Source organism: Rhinolophus hipposideros, assembly GCF_964194185.1.
Source record: "Rhinolophus hipposideros genome assembly, contig: SUPER_9_unloc_1, whole genome shotgun sequence".
Taxonomy (NCBI): domain Eukaryota; kingdom Metazoa; phylum Chordata; class Mammalia; order Chiroptera; family Rhinolophidae; genus Rhinolophus; species Rhinolophus hipposideros.
This window is the reverse complement of record NW_027669497.1, coordinates 623675-645484: the sequence shown is the minus strand read 5'-3', so window position 1 is coordinate 645484 and position 21810 is coordinate 623675. Positions and strand designations below refer to the sequence as shown.

The 21810-nt window shown below is 44.0% G+C and overlaps 1 long non-coding RNA gene across 1 annotated transcript; it reads left to right on the top strand.

Moving 5' to 3' along the window:
- The first annotated feature begins 1294 nt into the window (after window positions 1-1294).
- On the top strand, window positions 1295-8563 carry LOC308502946. Its single transcript, XR_013994112.1, has 4 exons — window positions 1295-1465; window positions 4192-4336; window positions 4667-4774; window positions 6965-8563. It is a non-coding gene; the product is annotated as an uncharacterized lncRNA (long non-coding RNA).
- Window positions 8564-21810: the final 13247 nt, after the last annotated feature.

The following is a 21810-nucleotide window of genomic DNA, read 5'->3' as shown; positions in this document are numbered from 1 at the left end:
CGCCACAGCGGTCCGCTGCTTTATGGTGCTGGGGGCCTGCTCCCAGTGTCTATGCCCACAGCAGCTTGAACGCGCCCTATCTCCTTTGATCTGGGAAGCTAAGCAGGGTCGGGCCTAGATAGTACTTCGATGGGGGACCGCCGGGGAATACAGGGTACCCTAGGCTTTGACCTGCCACTCCATTTGCGGCCGCCCCGCCCCTCGTCCTTAGGGAGTGGCCCAGCCCGCCTAATAAACCCAGGCCAGGGGTGGTGCTGTGGGGGCTAGAGGGCAGGGGGAGAGGAATGGGTGGCGCCACAGGGCACTACAATCTCGCTGTCCCGGCCCAACAACAGGCCCTTTGGCCCCAGCTCCCCCTCACGCAACCCCTTCTTAGTCCCCTTCCCTCCTGCAAGCCTTCTGCCAGCAGCCGTTCGCCCCGCCCCCAACGCCCAAGCCCAGTTCTGCCTGCAGGCCCAGGCCTGCACCTGCCTTGGGCACCTTTCTCCAGCCAAGGACGTGCTGGTGCTTGGCACCTCGGGACCGAGCCCAGGGGACGACCATCGCTCTGCCTGCACCTGGGCCCCGAGACAGAGACTCCGGGTGTTGCCCGACACCTGACCAAGGGGAAGGCCACCTGCCCCACCCCACCAGATAGCTGCCTCTCCGCTGGCCGGCACCGCGACCCCTCCCCGCCCCCCTTTCATCTCCCAGGAGCGCCTTGCGCCCTCCGTTCCTGCCCGCCTCGGTGGCCCCGCCCACAGCACCAAAAGAGCAGGGACAAAATGTCAGGAGTTGGGAGCGCACATGCCCTCGGGCCCCAGGAGAGACCAGCACAGGGGAAAAGCAGGCAGGCGGGCACGCACACAACCCACACAAGAAGGGTGCCTGGGGCCGCTCCTCTCCTCCCGCTAGTGGGACCCCAGGCGGGGCTCGGAGCCCTGCGGCAATCCGCGGACCCTGGAGGCCTGCCCCGGGTTCCCACGGTGACTGACAGCGCCCGGGCACTGCCTCCATAACGGAGCCCAACCCCGGGCACCACCGAACTCCGGTGGGGAAGCTGCCACTTCAACTCAGCCTCAGTGCCTCTGTCCCAGTCAGTGTCCCATCCTGTGCGTCAGTCCCCCCTCCTCCCCAACTCCCAACCCCTGTCTGTCTGTCTTCTGCCACCTCCAGGGAAGTGGTAGAGGCCCCGTGGAGCCTCGGATGGCGCGAAGGGGCCTCGCTGCGGGGAAGGAGTAAAAGGCAGTCCACCCAGGCGGCGTTTTGAGGAGGCGGGGAGCAGGCGGGAGGCGGGGCCCTGGCGGAGCCGGCCAGCGGGGAGATGCTCAGGACTGGAGCAGCCCGGCAGCCTGGTTCGCGCTCACCACGCAGGCCGGTCTGCTGCTCTTGTGGCGCCGGGGGCCTGCTCCTAGCGTCTATGGCCACAGCAGCTTGAACGCGCCCGATCTCGTCTGATCTGGGAAACTAAGCAGGGTCGGGCCTGGTCAGTACTTGGATGGGGGACCGCCCGGGAATACCGGGTGCCCTCGGCTTCGGCCCACCACTCCCTTGGCGGCCGCCCCGGCCCTCGTCCTTCGGGAGTGGCCCAGCCCGCCTAATAAACCCACACCAGGGGTGGTGCTGTGGGGGCTGGAGGGCAGGGGGAGAGGAATGGGTGGCGCCACACAGCACTACAATCTCGCTGCCCCGGCCCCACGCAGCTTGTCAATTGCTGCACAAAGAATTAGCTGGGATTCTTAGAAAGATTCCTGTTGAATTTGTTGATTAGGTTGTGTAAGGCTTGAGGCCAGATAGTGAAGCTAAGAGAGTCAGGCAGGTTGAGAAAAGTGAGGGCTTTATTCTGCGCTCCCAGGCAAGGTTCAGCGGTCTGCAGACGGGGCTGGTGAAGTCGCTCCCAGGGCAGAGGAGGGAGGCAGATATGCGATTTGGGGGAGGGGGTTGGCTGAGTGAGGTGGCAGATGAGCAAGCCCACACCCCCAGTGCAGATAGGGCCCCAGTGGCTGTGTCTGGAGTTGTTTATTGCACCAAGGTCTGCTGCCTCTTCTGGGAAATGCCAGGGGCCCCAGTTTCCATCATGCAAGGAGGGGTCTGACTTGGCAGAGGGGTATGACTTTGCTCCCGGCCGCTTTGACCATGCCCGTATCTGACCTAATAGGTTGAGGAATATGGCCATGTTAACAGTGTTCAGACCAAAATCGTGGAATATTTTCCCAATTAGGTTGTCTTTAATTTATTTCCATCAGTTTTGCAGTTTTTAGAGAATAAGTTTGGCTCTTATTTTGTTAAATATATTCCTAAGTATTCTATTATTTTTGATGCTGTTGCAAATTGAGTTGAAGTATGCAGAAATGCAATTGATTTTTATATATTGATCTTGAATCCTGCAAATCTGCTGACTTATACATGCAAATACAGCTGGGCCTTGTTCAGAGTTGTTTCCTTATAACTTGCATGAGTTGTGGCAGGAATGCACCTCTTGTTTATAGCAGTCAGCCTGTGGTAAAATTGGTTTCCTTATATGTGGTTTCACTTAAAGCGTAAAACTTACCCATGATGTTAAGTGAGGACTTACTGTAGTTCTTAAGCGGAATTCTCATAATGTCGTATACTACAGGTTATGTAATCTGTGAATAGAGAGCATTTTGCTTCTGTCTTTCCAATATGAATGGCTTTTATTTCCATGTCTTACCTAATTGCTCTGGATAGAATATTCAGTACAATATTGAATAGAACTGGCCACAGTTGTCATCCTTTCGGGTTCACTGTCTTAGGAAGAAAGCATCCAGGCTTTCACTCTTAAATATTATGCAAGTTATAGCTGTTCTATAGATGCTCTTTTCAGGTTTAGAGAATTATCTCACATGCTTAGTTGGTTGAGGTATTTTTTTTGTTGTTGTTGTTGATTGTTTTTGTTTTTTGTTTGTTTTGTTTTTCATGAAAAGGCATTGAATTTTGTTAAATGCTTTTACTGAAGTTGTAGCAATGATCATGATAGTGTTTTTTGTTTAATTAATATGATGTGTTACATTAAGTGATGTTTGAGTTTTAAATCAACTTTGTATTTCAGGGATATCTCACATGGTCATGGAATATGCTTTTTTTCTGTATTTTGCTGAATATGATTTGCTAGTATTTTGCTGAGGATTTTTACATCCACTTTCATAAGAAATATTAGCCTTTAGGTACATTTTCTTTTGATGTGTTTGGTTTGGAATCAGTGTAACACTGGTCTCATAAAATGAGTTGAGATACGTTCCCTCGTCTACCTTTTGGAATAGTTTGTGAAGAATTGGCATTAATTCTTTAACTTTTGGTAGAATTCAGTAGTGAGAACTTCTGGGCATTTCTTTATGACTCATTTTTCGTTACCTATTCATATCTTTACTTAATCGGTTTATTTCTTCTTGAGTCAACTTTGTTAGTTTGTGTCTGTCTAGGAATTATTATTTCATCAAGTTATCTTAATTGTTGGAATACAATTTTTCATAGTATTCCTTTATTATCTTTTTATTTCTGTAAGGTAATGCCCCCTTTTTTGATTATGATTCTAGAATTGAGTCTTCTCTCTTTTTCTCTTGATCAATATAGCTAAATGTTGATCAATTTTGCTGACATTTTTATTGATTTTTCTCTATTATTTTTCTCTTCTCTCTTACACTAATTTCTGCCCTAATATATGTTATTTCCTTCACAATTTCTTTAGGTTTAGTTTGTTCCTCTCTTTTCAGCATTTGAGGATGAAAGGTTAGATTATTGACTTGAGATATTTCTTTTTCTTAATATACATATTTTATAGCTGTATATTTTCCTCTAAGTACTGTTTTAGATGCATCAGAAAACTTTATTTATTTTGTCTTTATTTTTATTCACTTCAAAATATTTTTTATTTTTAGGATTTCCTTTGTGATTTATATTTTGACCGATTAGTATATATTAGTGTGTTGTTCTGCTGCTAGTTCTGCTTTTATTCCATATTGTCAGAAAACATAATTTGTGTTATTTCTTTTCTTTTAAATTTAATTTTTTTATGGCCTAGCACAATGTCTATCCTAGAGAATGTTCCTTGGGTACCTGAAATGAATGTCTAACCTGCTATTGATGTATTGTTATGGTTATTGGCTTATTTGCGTGTTCAGTACATGTTTGCATTACTTTCCTGAAGCCTATTTTTCCTCCCCCACTGTTAAGCCTCTATTGTTACTCCCCAAGGAGGTGCAGCTTTGCATGTAACTACAGTCACCATAGGATGACAATGGTTTTGGTCGTGAATTTTTGATCTCTGAACTCGAACCCGAACTCAAACTCAAACGCGGACAATCCGAACCTGTAGGAAACCGTGCTGAAGTGCTAGCAGGTATTGCTTTGTGAAATGTTGAACCTTTGACTTCCTTGAGTGGTTTGTGCCCCCAGCAAGGCAAAGCTTGCTACTCTGAGAACACAGAACCAGACAAGGTCAGGAAGTGTGGAGCTGGCCAAAAAACAGGCCCTTGTGTATCCAAACATTGTAACTACTAGATTGCAGACAGTTCTGTTACTTTTTGATGCCCAGAGGATACAAGATGCAAAAATAAACTTGGGCTGAGGCATTCTACTTAGAACTCCAGCAGTCTACTTAGAATTGCCTGCCCTCCCGATCCCATCTTTGTCTCTCTTCTTTTCTCTCAATCCTCACTCCCCACTTTAGGGACTGTTCCTCTCGTGGGCAGGCACCGACAAGTGGCGCCCGAACAGGGACCTGAATACTGGGGATAAAGTGAAGGACACCGCACGGAGCTGAGACGCGTCGCATAAGGTAAGGGGTGCGGTGAGATACCACGGTCAGGAGTAAAAAATCATGGGACAGGGTAGCAGCAGAATGTCTTTTACTCAAATGTTAAAAAGTGTGCTAAACGGACTGAACCCCCAGGATGAGGAGGGCCTAGATGGGGAGGGGCCAGTGAGGGTGGTAGACGGTGCAGTGACAAGACAGCAGAGTGGGGCTGAGACATGGCAGAGGGGCCAGACGAGGCCCGAGGCCACCGTCCCGGGCGGGGCAAAGGTGGAGGAGACCAAGAGCCCGTCACTTCTCTGACGGGCCCTCCTGCCGCCACCCAGCAACCCTGGGACGAGCCGCGGGCCTCGCCTCCACTACGGCCACCGCCGAGGAGTGGGAGCCACAGTGCGAGCCTGTGAAGCGCGGGGATGCGATATCCAGCTCCGGGGCAGGGCTGCCCGAGCCTGCGGGCTGCGAGACGCTGGAGGCCAGAGGCCACGGCGCCGCGGGAGAAACCCGCGCAGCTGAGCGCCCGCGAGGACTCCCGGCAGGTGCACGCGTGGTTGTGGCAGTCTTATTGCGGCCACTCACCTGGCACAGCGGCCTGGCCGCCTTCCCAGCTTACTGTGGCCCCGCAACAATGCTATGGGGCGCTGCCGCAGTTGGTCCCCCACCAGGGAAATCCATTCAGGAACTCTTCCCAGCAACCCCAGGCAGCGCAGGATTGGACCTCAGTAGCGCCGCCTACACAGTACTAACACCTGAGATGGGAATGCGAGCTATTCCTACAGGGGTCTTTGGGCCTCTGCCTCCACAGACTGTGGGACTCATCCTAGGAAGGAGTAGTATTACCATGAAAGGGATATTGGTTGCTCCGGGAGTTGTGGATATGGATTATACAGGAGAGATCAAGATTATGACACATTCGCCTGGAGGCACTTCAGTGATCGATAAGGGCCAACGCATAGCACAATCATTGTTAATTCCACATGTCAAACCGGGTAAAACAGCAGGCCGTAAATCCCGAGGCGACGCGGGCCTTGGTTCATCAGATGCTTATTGGGTCCAGGCCATTCACCACCAGGGCAGAATTACAACTATCCATTAACGGCCGTTCCTTCATGGGCCTTTTAGACACAGGGGCCGATGTCTCTGTTTTAACTGCAGATCAGTGGCCTAGCCACTGGCCAAAGCAGCAAACAGTCACCCAATTACAAGGCATAGGACAATCTCAGTCACCACAACAGAGCAGTGATATATTGTTGTGGAAAGATCAAGAGGGACATGAAGGATCCTTTCAACCATACATAGTGGCAGGATTGCCTGTCAATCTATGGGGCACAGATGTCATGAGTCAGATGGGAGTTTACCTGTACAGCCCTAATCAACAGGTCACTATGATGATGTTCGATCAGGGACTCCTGCCTAGAGATGGCTGAGGTCCTTCTGGACAAGGGAGAAAAGAGCCTATCTTTCCCTCGCCCTTACCACAAAGAGCTGGCTTGGGATATTTTTAACGGGGGTCACTACGCCTCCTGTACCCCATGCAGATGCTATCACTTGGAAAAGCGACACACCTGTTTGGGTAGAACAGTGGCCCCTATCATCAGAAAAGATACAGGCTGCAAGGTTGCTGGAACAGGAGCAACTCGATAAGGGACATACAGCACTTTCTAACTCTCCATGGAACTCTCCCATATTTGTAATTAAGAAAAAATCAGGTAAATGGAGGTTGTTACAAGATTGGAGAAAAATAAATGAGACTATGGAGCTCATGGGGGCTTTACAACCGGGATTGCCTAATCCTTCTGCTATACCCCAAAACACATATAAGATAATCCTGGCTTTAAAGGATTGTTTTTATACCATACCATTGTGCCCCAAGGATTGTAAAAGGTTTGCTTTAAGTAACTTACAAGAACCTATGAAGAGATATCAATGGCTGGTGCTGCCTCAAGGTATGGCTAATAGCCCTACTCTATGTCAAGAATGTGTGGCAGCGGCGTTAGAGTCTACCCCGTCTCCCCACATACAATCCTTAATCACACTCTTTGTTCTAAATTTTTAAACCTGGATGCGCGTGGCAGATCTGCCGCAGATCGCTTCTGGCATCCTAACACTCAACAAGATTATGCCCAAGTGAGATGGCAGGATCCAGTTACTAACCAGTGGCATGGGCCAGACCCAGTCCTAATTTGGGGACGAGGGCATGTTTGTGTTTATTCACAGGACAATGGAGGTGCGCGGTGGCTGCCTGAGAGGTTGGTGTGGCTTGCTGATGAGCGTCTTCGAGATCCTGCTGGTTGCGCAGATGCCTCAGCATACTGGGCATATGTTCCTGACCCTCCCATGCTACACCCCACTGTGTGGAACGAGCCTGAAGTCATTGGTGGGACAAATGACACTAGGCTATTAGGACATCCATTCGCTCCTGCCGTCCTACAAGCTGTTGGATTCAATCATAGCGGCTTGGGCATAGGACTCCTCATATGCTTCGCGATAATGTCAGCGTTACTGGATGTTTCCGTGTGGGCAGCCAGACAATTCACGGAGACAACCTAGGACAGAGTGTCACATTCCATCAGCCAGCAGGATGGAAAAACATCAGGGATAAAAACCCACCTCCACCACAAGCCCATGATCCTTGCAGTGAGGAGAACAGAAAAAATAGCAGATCCATCCTTTGGAGACAATGTTATAAAGAACCCGGGGAATATAGTGTCCCTGGGTTTAATCAAGCTGTTATAGATGGTCCAGAGGCCATGACACAGGTGCTGATGTCCAACACGGGACAAAGACTGGAGTGGTTGTGGGATTATGGTATACCTCCCGGCCCCAAAGACATATTTGGAAACTAGTGGGAGCAATGGATACAGTGACTATGAGTATGGACGAGGGACAAGGCAAGGTAGAAGGCAATACCACTGCTTGTGTCAAGGCTCCATATGTGCTTATGATTGGAAATTTTAACATCACCCATATTGACAGGGTCCAGTTTAATGTATCTTGTATACAGTGTAACCTAAGTAATAGCATCAATTGGTCAAATGACAAAAGTAGAGCTGTAGTTCTCCACCGACCCTCTTTCATTATGGTACCTGTTAACATTTCAGGTCCTTGGTACTCGGACCTCAGAGGAGAATTCCCCTCCTTTCTAGCTCTGTTCCATTTGCTACTGCCTTTTGTAATAATCTTTGTTGGTGTTCCTCTATTCATGTGGTTTACTCCGTTGCTCACAAAGGTAATACTCAAGGGCTTCATCGATCTCCAAACAAAGGTTCATGAGTTGAGATTATCTGCCCAGGTCCACCGTGTCGCTGACACCCGTGTATAAAGCCCCTACAATGGGTCGGCAGCCAAAGATGGGTAAGGATTTGGTAAGAATGTACATAACCTAAGACAGGAACCGTTCGCTAGAGGGATGGTCTCCTATGACGGGTAAATGGACATATCTGTACCAACCACCTAAGCCAGGCGCAACCCTTGTGTTAATTTTATATAAAAAAGGGGGACCTGTGGGAAACCATGCTGAAGTGCTAGCAGGTGTTGTTTTGTGAAATGTTGACCCTTTGACTTCCTTGAGTGGTTTGTGCTCCCAGCAAGGCAAAACTTGCTACTCTGAGAACACAGAACCAGACCAGGTCAGGAAGTGTGGAGCTGGCCAAAAAATAGGCCCTTGTGTATTACCTTTATTGTAACTACTAGATTGCAGACAGTTCTGTTACTTTTTGATGCCCAGAGTATATAAGCTGCAAAAATAAACTTGGGCTGAGGCATTCTACTTAGAACTGCGGCAGTCTACTTAGAATTGCCTGCCCTCCCGATCCCATCTTTGTCTCTCTTCTTTTTTCTCAATCCTCACTCCCCACTTCAGGGACTGTTCGTCTCGTCGGCAGGCACCGACAGTTAGTGTAGCCACAGCAGTTATATTAGTGGCCAGTGGCTCACTGGTTACAGCTGACGGCCAACTAGCCACAGCTGACAGCCATCCAACCACAGTTGATGGCCATCTACTACCTGAGCCAGCACCCCTCCACGTGAGGCCGAGAGCCTGGAAACTGCTCTCTGGGGCTCTGTCCCCACAACATATGATACAAAAATATTTTCCTGTCATAAGGATTTCACATGCCATATATTTTGGGATACAATTAACATGTTGTTTAAACAGCCCAGTAAATACACTTGTACTATTTATATTTTAGAGCTTATACTTTTTTTTCAAATCGTAGACGATTTCTAGTTTTATATTCTCAAGTAGATTATCAATAGGTGATAGAGGAACTTTTCGATTGAATTTAGATTCATATTCAGCAGGAGCTGGAAAGAAAAAGACAGAATTATGTTCTTTAAAATACAACTAAGTATAAGTGTTAAGAAGAATGAGAAAACCTCTAGATGAGGCCACAGCTCACAACAGGAGATCATATTCAATACAGTTTGCCCACGGCTGCACACTGACTTGACTGCTATTGTGGCCAAGTATCAGAGCTTCTGGTTGTCTCATCCTTCATTCATTTATAAACAAGGTCGTACGACAAGCACTGAAGTTACAAGACGAAGATGACACGGTCCAGCCCTGACCCATCATCTACTATAAGCTGAAGGAACAGATGAACAGGCAATTTCCATTCAGAGGCCCCTATACCATACAAATGCACAACAGGACGCGAGTGGGACCCACAAAAGGGACATCCCAGTGTTGATTGTCTGCTCTCTGGTGGAGGTGACATGGATGTTGATGCCTGAAGGACAAGGACAGAGGATGCCAGAGAGAGGGAAGACGCAGATGCGAAGACTAGTGTGGGGGAGAACACTACGGAACGAGAAGTAGTCTGGTTTAGCTAGATGCTAGAGCAAAGGGGCAAACGAGGGTTGGTAGCAAGATATAGGCTGAGATGTTTGGTGAGAACTACATTGATTTGGGTGTTTTCATTCCATGCAAAGCAATGTGGAGTTTCTCCTGAGGGTACATGGTAAACTAATGACAAAGTAAATGACTGGAGATTTAAATGTCACCCATCAGGTGACAGCTACAGTGTTTCCTCCAAAAATAAGACTAACCAGAAATTAAGCCCTAATGCGTCTTTTGGAGCTATAATTAATATAAGACCTGGTCTTATTTTCGGGGAAATATGGTAGCTTGGCCCTTCTAGGAGGTACCGTATTTCCCCAAAAATAAGACCGGGACTTATATTCATTTTTGCTCCCAAAGACACATTAGGTATTATTTTCCGGTTAGGTCTTATTTTCGGGGAAACACCATATATGAACAGTAATTGCTTAAGTATCACTAGATAAGTCTTGTTATTGGGCCTCATATCACTGGCAAAAACATAAAAGTTGATGAAGCCCCGTTTTCAACGTGCACGTGGAAAGTTCCATAGGGATGGCAGAAGAAAGGAAGGGGACAGGCCATAAATAAAAAGAGATACATAGACTCTTGAGATATTACTCATATGACCTTGTCTTCACTATGAATGTTTATGCTTTCACCTTTTTTATTTGCTAAGGCCAAGAAAATATTTAATGTAGTATCTATTATCAGAACATGGAAAGGGATGCCATTTAATATTTACATTTTATTCCAGAAATCAATGATATCTAACTTGAATTAATACATTTTGGCAACATACCGTCTTTGTATAGTTCTTTAGTTTTTTTTTCCTGGTACTCCAGCAGCGACTGAAATAAATCAAATCTTATTATAGTATTTAAGGTAAACAAGAGACTTTATTGTAGAAATGATATATCTTATGAAATGTGCTCTTTAAATAATGCCTTTAGAGAATAGACTTAACGTATGATTTATATAAATACAAAAAAGTTTAAAAATGAATAACATAAATTACTGCTTATTTTGATTGTACATAATAGAGACCATCTATATGAGATGCTATTTAGATTAATCTGACCAACAGTGCAATTGATATTGGTCTACCTAAGATACATAATTTCAAAAGAGTGACGTTTGATTTGATTGGTACAATGAAGTTTAAACAAGTCAAGTCATATTTTACACTGAATGCATTACTTTGCAATTTTTAGAAAAATTGTCCTTTATAAATGTTTCTTGTTCTTTGTTTTTACTTTAATGGACTTTTCCTTAAAATGAGCTTTCCATTCTTGCACTTCTAGAAAAGTAATCTTAAGGTGTATTCTAGGCTATTCATTTTTCAGCATAGAACCTTAAAGACATAAAATGATGAAAGTGGTACTGTGCCGTCATGTGAAAATTCTACTGACAGAAACAATAACCAAAACGATTTTGCAGTCTATGACTGAAACATTACCGTATTCGTATGCACAGAAAGATTTCCGAAAAGCTGCTTGAATAAAGTATGACCTAGAGCCAGTTTTCAAATTTACTTTCTCATTTATGACTTTGTAGAGTTAGAAACAAAAAATAATATATAATTTTTAAATGTGACTTTGTTCCTTAGAAATCAGGTCCAATTTTCGAAACACTAAAATAGCTGTAGTTATAGTCTATTTAATTATGAAATGTGTGGGAGTATTTCAAACTATATTACAAGTGTCCCAGTCTAGAGTGGTCTTACTGAAACCTTTCTTCTGAAAGCTATCCTCTCACAAAATGTCCAAAGTAGTGCTTAAAATAATATCCAGAAACTAATAGACACTATGGTGACAACAATGTGACAGCCAATCCTTGTACAAATTTAGGGGGAATGTGGGAAACCGTGCTAAAGTGCTAGCAGGTGTTGTTTTGTGAAATGTTGAACCTTTGACTTCCTTGAGTGGTCTGTGCTCCCAGCAAGGCAGAAGTTCCTACTCTGAGAACACAGAACCAGACAAGGTCAGGAAGTGTGGAGCTGGCCAAAAAACAGGCCCTTGTGTATTACCTTTATTGTAACTACTAGATTGCAGACAGTTCTGTTACTTTTTGATGCCCAGAGTATATAAGCTGCAAAAATAAACTTGGGCTGAGGCATTCTACTTAGATCTGAAGCAGTCTACTTAGAACTGCGGCAGTCTACTTAGAATTGCCTGCCCTCCCGATCCCATCTTTGTCTCTCTTCTATTTTTTCTCAATCCTCACTCCCCACTTCAGGGACTGTTCTTCTCATCGGCAGGCACCGACAGGGGAAGACAAATTTGTTTTCCAATATTTGCATAACACTTTTTTTTGTGAAAGGCTTGATAGAAAGGGCTTATAACGTGAATAATGTGACAACAACATCACCAGACAGGCCGTGTAAAATCAATAACTAAATACCATAGAAAGGGAGAGGACTTTCATGAAACAGTTTTAAGTTATTGTTAATCAACAATATAAAATGTAAATCACATTTTTACACGACTTGAATTAAGGAACTACCAATGTACCGTTATTATTATTTTCCCCCAAAACAGCTCTTTTCTTAAATATTTACTTCAGCACTTTGTCGTGTTTCCCTGAAAATAAGATGTAGCTGGACCATCAGCTCTAATGCGACTTTTGGAGCAAAAATTAATATAAGACCCGGTCTTATTTTAACATAATATAAGAATGGGTCTTATGTAATATAAAATAATATCAGACCAGGTCTTATACTAATTTTTGCTCCAAAAGACACTTTAGAGATGATGGTCCAGCTATGTCTTATTTTCGGGGAAACACGGTATGTTTATTTCTAGGTGAGGAGTGTGTTCAGATGGTGGAAGTAGCTTGAAGTCCAACATTAATAAGGACAACATATCTGCAGTCTTATTATACTTTTCCACTTATCAAATATATAGAAAGATGAGAAAATTATACACAAAAAAATGTATCAGCAAACTTTAATTCAAAGGATTTCAACTAGAAGGATTTTCTCATTACTGGCAGTTCTCACTAGACTACGTCTCGGAGAAAGCTCAGGTTCCACTGGGGACACCCACGGGATAGCACAGCTTAGGAGTCTGCATCCCTCCTTTAGCTAGGTAGCTCTACACGTCTCTGCTTTGGTTTGTTTTGTGTTAATTGGGGACTACTGAGGAACAGTTTGCTTTTCCAGGATGTCAAATTGTTCTCTTTTTCAATCTAGTTGTGGATGGTGCATCTCACTGGCCAATGTGGGACTTGAACCGGTTACCTTGGTGTTATGGGCACCTCGCTCCAACCACTGAGCCAACAGGCTCCCCACCAGCAGCCCAATTCCAAGCTCAACCCATTGCTTCTAACGGGTCTATGTGGGAATGGAACTGTCAACCTTGGTGTTATGAGCACAGTGCTCCAACCACTGGGCCAACCGGCTGCCCACCATAGTTCATCTCCAAGTTCAAGCCATTGTTTTCAATCTAGCGGTGGAGGGCGCAGTTCACTGGCTCATGTGGGAATCGAACCCACAACCTTGTTAAGAACTTGCACTCTAACCAACTGAGGCATGTGGCCACCCTTGGTCTCTGTTTTTATGTACCGTGTTTCCCCGAAAATAAGACCTAGCTAGACAATCAGCTCTAATGCATTTTGGAACAAAAATTAATTAAGACCCGGTCTTATTTTACTATGATATAAGACCGCGTATGATATATGATATGATGTGACGTGACGTGACCGGATCTTACATTGATTTTTGTTCCAAAAGACACATTAGAGCTGATTGTCCGGCTAGGTCTTATTTTTGGGTAAACACAGTAATTAAACAAAAAAAATTTTCTCAAAGAACGGTACTATTCTTTGATAAAAAGAATATTTTTCAGGTCTGAAAGTCACTGATTTAGTGAAAGTCCCTAATTTTGCATAAGAGGCAACCAAGACTCACAGAGATTATATAGGTCACCTGAGGTCATCAAACCAAGGAGCTGCGGGCCAGGAATGGGATAAGTCTCCCTATTGAGGCTAGCGTGCTATGCCAGCTACTACCTCATATTCCGGAAAATTCCATAAATTTCTGAGTACAACTCAAAGAAAATGAATATGCAAAACTTTGTCATGTAGCTCAATAATGTTAAAGCATGAGAAACAAAATAGTAGCTTTCTAACTCAAGTATTATCTTTAAAGTCATTATTAAAAATAAAGACAGATTAATATCACAAGTCCTATTAACAGTAGTCAAACAAACTCAATTTATAAAGCATAAACATTTCTAAACACAGAAAAGGGAACTTGAAGGAGAAAATCATGAGTTAAAGAAAGCAAACTCAAGTTGAGGAAATTCTTCCTTAAAATGACTTGTCTTTTCCTCAGAATCAAATTTGGCTGAACAATATAAACCAACACAGGTATTATTCATGGTGGGGGTTAAGTATAGCGAAATTGGAAACACAAAACAGATTTCTCTTTACCATCTAGTGCACGTATGTCTAACCTCACATCATCCCAATTACATCATAAGTCTTTCCAGTGTTCCCTAGTGATTTGGGACACTTATCTCTGGATCTTGACAGAGTGGGGCTTTTCCATCTCTTATTCAGCCTTGCATGATTGGGCAACCCAACGCCTCACAAGGGAACAACGTTGGCCTTGGAATGAGGGCATTGACTTTAACATAAACAATTTTAAAATTTATGAGGAAATACTGAAAACTAAATACCTCTTTCCTAACAAAAAATAATTAAAGGAAAAATGTCCACAAGCATATTCTCTCTCATTGCTTCTGCCTTTACACTCTTTCATCTTCTGATTTCTGTGGTGAAACCACTGAGAACATTTTAATGGTGCATCATGCTTAAGAATTTACAGAAGCGTTGGCCAATCACTTTCTTTTTGTACCCAGTCCTTCCTCCAGGTTCACCACTTTGAAGGACTTGGACTCCATTTAGCCGAAGGGCTGTCCGAAAATCCTTGGCTTTGTTCTCCTATGATTTATTAAGGGGAAGCTAAATGAAAACACAAGATTGGAGCCCCATTTAGCACAGGCCTGTGCTATGTTTCTCTGCATTAAGAAGGCCACAGTTGTTAGATGGGCGGGGGGGAGGGGGTTGAAGATGGGGGGAAGTTTGAAGGGAATGGGGGGCGGTTGGTGACCACAGGATGGCCTCAGGGTCTTTTGAGAATTACTTTGGGGAACTTACTCAATAGTGTTTGGGGATTTTGTTGGGTGTCCGATGGACATGTGTCCTGTTTGGGAGACCACCTCAGGGATGCGGTGGATGCTTGGTCATGGCATTGTACACCAGAGACTGGACATTAATGAATGCCAACTATAATTTTATGTGTATAATGTGATGGCTCGGTGTGAGGTCGGGGTGGTGGTGGATGGGGGTAGGGGGGTTCACGTTGTGAGGGATGTAAAACTAAAATAAAACTAAAAAAAAAAAAAGGAGGCCACAAAACACCATCAAAACCACAAACCACCCTGCATTGATCAAAATGGATATTCTTTGGAATGATGTAAACATCATGTCAAGAGAGACAACCCCTTTCTATCTCCACGATATCTACAACTCATCGGGCATCTATAGCCCAAGAAAGGATCTTCTGCTCAACACACTACGATTCCTTAAAAGACCACGCATCTGTAAAAGGGAAGGAGGGTCCACTGGATGTGAAAGGGAGGCCGGATGGAGGAAAGCACAGGGACAGCCCACAGCTGCAGTTCCAGGGGGACAAGGCTGAGCCTGAAGCCCCAGCAAAGGCAGTGGCGGTGGAGGGGACGGGGTGCAGCTCCCACATCACTGCCCAGGGGAGGCTAAGTGGGGCAGCAGCAGCATCCCCCCACCCCTCTCCAGATGCAGCAGTGCTGGCACCACCAGGGACCAGTAGCAGCAGCAGAAACAATTCTCCAGGCTCACGACCACACACAGTGCTACCAGTAGACATAGGGAACCAGGTAGCAGCTCAGCGGGCTCAAGAACACGCTCCCCTCAACCAACCACTTCCCCCACCTGCGTGGTGGTGGTGACCAGAGACCCTGGAGACCTGGATGCAGTTGCAACACCCATCTCCCTGGTCACCCAGGCTTGGACTCCCACCCCCACAGCTAAGCCCCCACCCCTGGACCTCCCACACTCAAGGAGCACCTGTGGGAGAAAACAGAAACTACACTCTTGTACCATCTACTGAAAACAAAAAAAGACCCCTAATTATATACCTGTTTAATTGTTCAAATCGAAATGTACCTACATAAGAAAGTATTCACTACTTCAAATGTGCCTGTAGAGGAACAAGCCACTGAGCAGCATGAAGAAGCAAGGTGACATGGTTAACACTGAGAGAAGGTGACACTTCTCCAGAAACCAAGTCAAAGTTACGGAAGATTGTGATCTCTGTGACCGAGATTTCAAAACAGCAGTCATGCTCTCTGCTCATCACACAGAACAGCTAAGAGACTTGTAGGAGGATGACTTGAAGGTGGGCAAACTGGGCGAGCAGGGGAAGTGGGAAGGGAGACGTGGCCCGCATCCATGGCTGCGGAGGTGCAGGTGGTCCCAGGACAGAACAGAGACCACAAGAGCCAGGAGGTGGGCTCTTTCCCTGCGTCCCACAGCTCATCTCCCTGCCCAGAGAGCAGCTTATCCAGAGTTTGAGGCAGTCACCTCACCTGAGACCTCCAGCTGGGCCCTAGGTAGGACAAAGGAAGTAAGCACAATACCTGGGCCCCTCCCCCGACTCTCCCAATCCTACCCCCACCCTTCCAGAGACTCACGCTGGCCCCTGAGCTGAGGAGTAGTGTCAGATTACAGAGGACCCATAGTGCTCAGGATCTGAGAGGACCCGGTTTGTAGCTACTGCGATCCAGGGAAGAAGCTGGGAAGTGTGTGACACTGCTGGGCTGAGAGAGAGAAGACTCCTCCATCCCCAGTCCCCACCTTCTCTGACCTGCCCTGGGCAGGGCAATTACAACTGTCGAGACATGCCCAGGGGTTAGCAGTAGGCAGCAGTCGCAGCTCTGGGCTTTCAGCAGCTCAGAAATCTCCCACCACACACGTACACATGCACGCACGCACACACACACGGAAGAAGTGACCTAAGACTCAGGAGACCTGGGCTCAGGGCTGGTTGTGTTACTCTCAGTGCGCATATGTGCAGGCAAGAGCAGAAACTGCACTGACTTTGTAGAAACTACCATCCAGACCCGATAGCCCCACTCATCTACATCTGCCATCCCAGGGTCACTCTGGGCACCAGGTGACCAGCTCTGCCTGAACAATACACAGAGGACTCTCTGGTACAGCAGAGGACGGCCTGGAGATTACTTGGTGGACTTAAGCCAAGACTGGCGCTGCGTTTTTTGTTTTGTTTTGTTTTTGTATCTTTGATATTTTTGCCTGTGTTGAGTGTGGGTTACTGGTTGTTTTCACACGTGAGTGTATTTGGTTTTGACTTTGTTGTTGCTGTTGTGCTTGGTGATTGGCTTTGTTCTGAAATTGCCCTACACCAGGGCCCAGCCCAAGAGTCACAAGATTCGACACCTCCTGACACCAACTCCAGACCCAACCAGAGTATTATTGGGTTTGACCTACAAGTGACACACCCAGAGGGAATTCTCTACAGGCACAAGAGCCCATAGAGGCCAAGTCTAATTGGAGTGGTCAACCCTCACGCAGCAGATCATCCACCGAGGGCAGAGCTAAGTCTCACAACTAGGCGGCCTAGGATCAACCCCACCTACTGACCAGCCAAAAGCAATGAAAGTTCAACTTTACACAGGACAATATACACAACACCAGGGTCACCTTTGGAGCACACGCACAGGAGAATAGGGAAGTGGTGCAAGTCAGATATAAAGGACACACACTACATAAGATAACCCAGCAAAGACCGAGAATCCTAGGGGATCTACCTAATACATCGAAGCAAACATGGAGAGTCAACCAGAATGGGGAAACAAAGAAACATGTCCCAAATAAAAGAACAGAAGAAACCTCCAGAATTGGAACCAATGAAATAGAGGTAACCAACCTATCAGAGACAGAGTTCAGAACACTGACGATAAGAATGTTTAAAGAGCTTAGTGACGACATAAAGAAGGATAGAGAAATCATAATGAACAACCAGTTAGAACTAAAGAATACAACAAGTGAAATAAAGCACACGCTTGAAGGAATTACCAGTGGGTTAGATGAGTCAGAGAATCGAATCAGCGACTCAGAAGACAAGTTAACAGTGAACACACAAGCGGAACAAAAATAAATCCACGCCTATATGGCCATTTAATCTACGACAATGGAAGCAAGAATTTACGGTGAGGTAAGGACAGTCTTTTCAATAAATGGTGCTGGGAAACCTGGACAGACACATGCAAAAAGATGAAGCTGGACCACCTCCTTACACCATATACAAGAATAAATTGAAAATGGGTCAAAAACTTAAATGTAACATCTGATACCATAAAACTCCTAGAAGACAATATAGGAAGCAACTTTACATATATTACCCGGAGTAAGATTTTTACTGATACATCCCCTTGGGCAAGGGAAGCAACAGAAAAAATAAACATATGGGATTACATCAAACTAAACATTTTTTTCACAGTAAAGGAAACCATCATTACAACAAAAAAGGGTCCCACTGAATGGGAGAAGATATCTGCCATTGATATATCCAAACTTTATTAAAAAACTCACTCAACTCAGCTCCGAAAAAACAATCAACCCAATTAAAAAATGGGCAGAGGACATGAAGAGATATTTTTCTAAAGAGGACATACAGATGGCAAACAGACATATGAAGAAATGCTCAACCTCACTAACCATCAGAGAAATGCAAATAAAAACCACAATGAGAAACCACCTCACCCCAGTCAAAATGGCTATCATCAATAAATCAACAAACAACAAGCGCTGGCGCGGATGTGGAGAAAAGGGAACCCTTGTGCACTGTTGGTGGGATTGCAGATTGGTGCAGCCACTATGGAAAACAGTATGGAGGTATCTCAAAAATCTGAGAATGGAACTACCTTATGACCCAGCAATTCCACTCCTAGGCATCTACCCGGAGAAATCCAAAACTCTAATTCAAAAAAATGTATGCACCCCTATGTTTATTGCAGCTCTATACACAATAGCCAAGACATGGAAACAATCAAAATGCCCATCGGTAGACGACTGGATTAAGAAACTGTGGTACATTTATACAACGGAGTATTACGCAGCCATAAAGAAGAAGGACATCTTACCATTTGCAACAATATGGATGGACCTAGAGAACATTATGTTAAGTGAAATAAGTCAGACAGAGAAAGACAAATACCTTATGATCTCACTTATATGTGGAATCTAAAGAAAACAATAAATGAGTGAACTAATCAGAAACAGTCTCAGAGACACAGAGGAAAAACTGAAGGTTGCTAGATGGGAGGGGGGTGGGAATAAGGGGGAAGGTGAGGGGATTACAAAGCACCATCGATAACCCCAAGATTGCTATGGGGATACGAAAGTCAATTTGGTGAATGTAATCAATAATGTAAAGATTTTGTAGGGTATCTGATTACACTTGTCTCATTAGGGAGAGCACCTCAGAGATGATGTAGATGCCTGACAACTGCACTGTACACCGGAAGCTGAAGCTGAACAATAATGAATGTTAATGTTAACTACAATTGTTATACACACACACACATATACATGTATGTATATATATGTTTACAAGAAGTAGAGTACAGCCTGAGGGATAGAGGCAGTGGAAATGTAATGGCTGTATGTGATGTCAGAGGGGTCGCTGATGAGGGGAGAGGGGTCATCATTATGTGAGGCATACAAATTATAAATGTGTAACTATTACATTGTTTTGTACACCTGAAACTAATAATAAAAAAGAGTTAAAAATAATAATACTCATTCACTGAAAAAAAAAAGAAGACACCCAGAACTACTTTCTGCACAGTAAAACAAACAAACAAAAAAAATTAGCACTTCTTGATGACTTTCAGGCACATATATAACACCTGTCAATCAGCAATGTGGCCCTCAGCTTAAAATAACCCAGTTCAACACAGTCGAGTCATGGCCAAAGAGAAACAGGGCTGAGCTATTTTCAGCTGTAGCCCCAGCAAGAAGCTGAGTATATTATATACTATATTATATAAAATACTATATGTCAATAGTCAAAAGACATACAGTATTTACTTCTAGGGCCAAAGATTAGCACGAACCAGGAAAAGCTTGTTCACCTGAAACTAACGACATACATTATACTTCACTTAATTTTTCAAATACAAAGGAGATAACAGACTCTCTGCCACATATTATATACTCCCCCATGAAAGAATTATTATTTCATTATCCTTTTTATGCCTACTGCTGCCTAGAGAAAAAAAAATCAAACTCACTTAAAGCCCTCCTCAATTTGACCTCCACTAACCGTTTTAAACTAATTTTGTATATTGTATGCTGCATATAAATTAGACCAATTGATCCGAGCAGATGATTTGTGCTTTCCTTCCTGTATTCTCCATGTTGCTTAAATGTAATAAACATTTTGGAGGGTAAAACAAAACAAAGTAACAGCATGAAGGATGTCACTGAGATACAACAAAACTCACAGGCAGTTCAATGAGTTCAGGAGTAAAATTAATGACCCGGAGGAGAACTTTATCAAAGAGATGGAAACTATGAAACAGAACCGAACAGAACTCCTGCTGGTCAAGAACTCAAGAATGAGTATTTTTAACAACCACGTCACACGAAGAAAACGAGTTGTGACTTAAAGACTCCCTAGCATTGCCACCTTACTCATCAATTACCCAAATGCTGTCAAGACATATAGACATAAGTGAACTTCATTTTAAAAATTCAATTATTTGCTTAATGTCCCTATTTAGAATATGTACAACTGTGAAGCAACTCATTTTAAAACACTGAAATAGATAGTGCTATGAATAAAATAAAAATTAAGGATATACTCTCTTGTTAGAAGATAACATTAACCATAAAAACAGAGACTAATCTTTCTGCAGTATTATAAGTTTGCCGAATTAATAAAAAGGATTATATCTGTTTCATTTAATAATAAACATCCATTTGTGGTTAGGTGTTTGGCCGGGCATCATTCACTTACGCTTAGGGGAAGAAAAACTGGGATGCACAAAACTTTAAAATTTTTATGAATCATCTCCAACTAAAACCAATTAAGAAGCCAAAGCATCTCAAAGCATATATTAGGCAATGATATTTAACATCTGAAATAAAATTTAAAGGCAAATTTTCAAGCATTTTAAATGTATCACTTTAGTTACATTTATTAAATAATAATAAATAACTCAACACATGAGAGCTCTAGGGACTTAAAAAAAGATTGTAAAATTTCTGTCTCCTTTCTATGCATATTAGCACACATAATTATGCCTTTTACCTCGTGTGCATTAGTCAATGAAACAACTCAAAATTTCATCAACGACAAACAAAGAAACAAAAACTCATAGACACAGACAACACTTAGTGGGTGAGGGGGGAGAGAGAGAGGTAGAAGAGGGAAAAGGGGGTCAAATACATGGCGATGGAAGGAGAACTGACTCGGGATGGTGAACACACAGTGAAATATATACATGATGTATTATGGAAATGTACACTTGAAACCCATATGATTTCACTAACCAATATCACCCCAATGAATATATAGACAAAACAAAACAATATTGTATCAAAGAAATAAAAAATAAAGAAATCTGAAACGCAAGGTAAAGAAGCTAATATAACTAACCTTGGGACAGTAATACCCCATGATGTCATTTGAAGCCCGTGCGGTTGACTTAGCAATCACCAAATTTTCTCTTGGAGCAGGATTTCCACTGAGGAGTAACTCAGTATTCAAACTTCCAACACATGGTGGCTCAAGGACTCCCCTCCTAAGAGCAGTGCTGAGAAACTCCTTCGGCTGTTCCTTTGCGCGAAGATGGGTTCTAGCCTCTGCCAGTCTTTCATTAGCACTGTGAAGATTGTAAGACACAAAGCTTTGAATGTTATTTTTCCTGAATGACTTGCATTTTTTTCAAGTTGCCATAATAAATAGTAAAAGAAATTTCGCATTAAACAGCATTTTAACATTGAAAATGCGTCAGGGCAGACCTACCATGCACAAGGATAGGTTTCAAATTATCCTAAACAAGCACATATGTTTCTATGGGGATGCCAGACTAAGAAGAAATTCAAAGTAGGGAGGGGAGGACACGGGCTATCAGTGACATCCACGGCTTCACAGATAATACTTGCTGCC